The sequence below is a fragment of the Carlito syrichta genome, unplaced genomic scaffold, assembly GCF_000164805.1.
Source record: "Carlito syrichta isolate Samal-C Ts95f unplaced genomic scaffold, Tarsius_syrichta-2.0.1 Scaffold135724, whole genome shotgun sequence".
Lineage (NCBI taxonomy): Eukaryota > Metazoa > Chordata > Mammalia > Primates > Tarsiidae > Carlito > Carlito syrichta.
In genome coordinates this window covers 85222-89368 of record NW_007079820.1, presented here as the reverse complement: position 1 = coordinate 89368, position 4147 = coordinate 85222, and positions in this window count along the sequence as shown.

Below are 4147 nucleotides of genomic sequence, written 5' to 3'. Positions count from 1 at the left end.
CACTCTGAGAGGCAGAGGTGAGAGGATTGCCTGAGCCCAGGGGTTCAGGACCACCCTGGGCAACTTGGTGAGACCTCGTCTCTACAATATTTAAAAAATTTAAAAAATTAGCTGGGCATGGTGATGCGGGCCTATAACCCCAGCTACTTGGGAGGCTGAAGGAGGAGGATCACCAGAGCCCAGAAATTTGAGGCTACAGTGATCTATGTTCGCAACACTGCACTCCAGCCTAAAATATAAAAATAAATAAAGTAAAACCTCCATAAGACCAGTGAGACAGGAGTTGCCTGCCCCCTCTTCGCAAATAAGGAAGGTGAGACTCTGTGAGGTCAAATGACTTGTTCAGGGTCACATAGCCAGGGAGAGGTGGAGGCCCTGGTGCTCCTGACTCTGGATCTGAGACAACCAAGAGAGACATCCTTCCCTTCACACTGGCCTTCACCCACCCTGGACTGTTCATGACCCGGCCCCTGAGGAAGCCACTCTCCAATTCCCATGTTCTGGGAGCCTCCCAAAAAGTGCCCCTGACCACCCCATCAAGACCCATGCCTCTCGGGTCCCCACTGAGGTCAGAGTCTGATCCCTCGTTGGACTCTGCGGCCTGTGATTCTGCCAAAGCTGGTGCCAGGCGGAATGCAGTGACTCATACCTGGAATCCCAGCCCTTTGGGAGGCCAGGGGGAGAGGATGGCTTGAGCCCAGGAGTTCGAGACCAGCCTGGGCAACATAGCCAGACTCGTCTCCACGAAAATGACAAAAACATTTTTATGAAAGCTAGTGCCTTCGCCCCGTCATGAACGTTGCAGCTCCTTTGTACCCGCTGCCACTCACACAAGTGGTCCAGGGGCCACTGCCCCCAGGACACGTCTTGCCTCCTCTTGTCCCCCAGCCTGGCTTCCCCTAGTCCCTCACCTTCTTGGAGACGAGCATATTCCATGATGCTCGGGAACTGTATCTTTAACATCCCCCTGTCTGTCCCTGGAACGTGATAAAAATACGCGGCATCGGTCTTTTTTCCTTTCCCTTCTGCCAGGATGATGTTTACCCAGGTGTCAATCAGGAGAAGAATTTGGCTTCCTAATTTCTCTCCTCCTCCCCGGGGGCCGCACGTGTCCCTGCCTCGCATGGACACTGAGCCGGAATCAAGGTTACTAATAATCCCCAGCACACACAGATGCCGAGAGCACATATATTAAAGTCACATATTGATTTATATTTTCGGGTCCCTCTGCCTCTCTGCTCAGCCTCAGCCTTTCTCTCTGCCAAGGAGAAAAAAGAATTACACAGCTATATTTATTGCCAGGATGTTTAGTGTAAAGAGCATTGTGTCCGAAAGGTAATTCCCACCCTCTGCCCTCTTTAGGGTTATTTTTCAAAAAACGGCGTACCATCGCCTATCCATAAGCATTTATCTTTTTGCTGTTCATTCTTTTGATTTTTCCTGAAGGGAGCAATGAGAGATTTAAGGTAGACTGTCAGAAGGACTTCCTGACTTAAATGGTGGGCTGCCATCCCCAAAGAGGTGGGCAGGGTTGTTCTGCCAGCAGAGCGAATCCTGTTGCAGGTGGGACGAGGGGTGGGTAGGAGTGAGTGTGGAAGACAGAGCAATGGATCCGGTAGTTGCCAGAGGTCACCCATCCGTCCAATCCAAAAGCTTCTCATCATCAGTGGCTTGTGAGCTATGGTCCCATTTCATGGGTGGGAAGTTCAAGCCTGAGGAGTGAGCTTGCTTCCCATTGGCTGGGAACTGGGCTCTGGATTCCATGCCAGCCTTGCCTTTCCACCTGGACTCAGGATTTGATGGGAAGAGAATTTTCTTCAGGTGTGGCTTGTTCTGCCCTGATGGGTTGGAGTGTGTGGGATGCCTGGGAACAGTCGTGGTAGGGGGTGTCAGGAGGAGGACTGTCTGGAGAACATAATTCCTTGTGGTTTTTTTTTTTTGAGTTGGAGTCTCACTCTGTCGCCCAGACTGGAGTGCAGTGGCCGCTCCCGGTCACCGCAGCCTCGACCTGCTGGGCTCCGGCGATCCTTCCGCCTCAGCCTTTCCAGTAGCCGGAATTACAGGCAAGCGCTACCACGCCCGGCTGATTTTTTGATTTATTGTAGAGATGAGGTCTCGCAGCCCAGGCGGGTCTTGAACCCGCGGGCTCAGGCAATCCACTCACCTCAGCCTCCCAAAGGCGCGGGATTACAGGCTGAGCCACTGAGCCCGGCTGATTCCTTGTGTTTTTTTGACATAGGGTCTAACGCTGTTGCCCAGGCTGGAAGGCAGTGGTGCAATCATGGCTCACTGTAGCCTTGACCACCTGGCCTCAAGCAGTTTTCCCATCTCAGCCTCCAAGTTAGTTGAAACTACAAGTGTGTACCACCATGCCCGGCTACGTTTTTTATTTTTTGTAGAGACAAGGTCTCGCTCTATTGCCCAGGTTGATCTCGAACTCCTGGGCTCAAGTGATCCGTCTGGCTTGGCCTCCCAAAGTGCTGGGATTATAGGGGTGAGCCACCACACCTGGCCTCCAGTTCTTTAAGAAAGTGCTCTTAGAGCACTCATCCTGGGCTGACAGCCTTCCCCCAGCCTCTCCTCCCACCCACAGCCCCTGTCACTCAGCCTGGCAGGGTGACCATTTAAAAATGCCAAATTACGAATCGGACTCTGGTTCCCTTGGGGTCTCTGGGATCCGGAGTAACACTGGGCCTGGAAAAGGGAGGGAGCTCACAGGCCATCTCCTTCCTGACTGGGGCGAGTTCCCCTCCGTCTCCCACACACCATCTTCACTCCACAAACACTGTGGGTGGCAGAGGGTGTCCGCCTATTTTACACATGGGAAAACCAAGGTTAGGTTAGTGGCCCAGTCACGCAGCGAGGAGAGGCAAGGCCTTAACCACAGCCCATCTGCTGGCCTTGCTCCTGTCACAGGCGGGTCTCCCGGTATGCAGGCTGCCATGGTCGAGTCTCCAGTGACCTCCTTGGGATCCCTCCAGGCCCCTTCCCTGAGGTCATGGCTGTCTCTCTCTGCCCTTGGCATGGGAGACGCAGCTCTTCTCCTGGGTGTGCCCAGGCCACCTGGGCTGGGGTCAGCACTCTCCCTGATGGAGCCCACCAGGCACCCGCCCAGTCCCTGCCAGGGGCCTGCATGCCTCCTCCTGTCCCTTTGCTGTTTTTCAGGGCCCGGTGGAGCGGCCTCACATCCAGCGTCCCTCACTTCATTTAAAAAAAAAAAATTTTATTCGGAGTTTCCCTCCGTTGCCCAGGCTGGAGTGCAGTGGCATGCTCAGGGCCACTGCTGCTTCGACCTGCTGGGCTCTGGCATCCTTCCACCTCAGCCTTCCAAGTAGCTGGAACCACAGGCGCAGGCCAGCATGCCCAGCTAATTTTTGATTTATTGTAGAGCCGAGGTCTTGCCATGTTGCCCAGTTTGGTCTTGAACCCCTGGGCTCAGGCAGTCCTCTTGCCTCGCCTCCCAAAATGCGGGGATGACAGGCATGAGCCACAGCACTCATCTCCCCACTCCCTTCTGGAACCCGTTTCGCCCTAGCAGGGCTGAGGCCTAATACCCGTGGGAAGCCATGATGTTGACCCCCTCAAGTGAAGGCCGAGTCCCCCTATTCAGAGGGGGCAGCCGAGGCTCAAGGCGCATCAGTGACATCCTCGAGGTCACCCGGGGGGTGAGTGGAGCTCGTGGCATGGGGGTCAGGTCCGTGCGACCCCAAGTCCTGGCTCCCCCCACCTCCCGGATCGCCTCCGTGAGGCAGGCCGCGTGGGGGCAGGGGCCAGCCGGCGCAGGGCGCGGCGGGAATGAGCACGGAGGACCCTCCCGGGGAACTTTTCCCATCGAAAACCCGCTCCCTCGCGGCCACGGGTGATGGATGGCTGGCGCTGATGAGAAACGAGCAGGGGGGCGGCGCGGCATTGAGATTCCGCGGGCGCGCGGGGGGCGGGGGGGGGCGGCGCGGGCCTGATACCGGCCGGGTCATTGATCTGGGGCTGCCAATTTGCAGCAACTAAATATTTGGTTTCTGCCTCGGCCCGCTCCTCGCTCTGCTCAAACACACTTCAATTAAAAGCGGGAGGGGGGTCTCGCCCGGGCCCCCACGGCCCGATCGATGGCGCGGGGCCCGCGGGCGCCCAGCGCGGCCGGGCGGGGGGC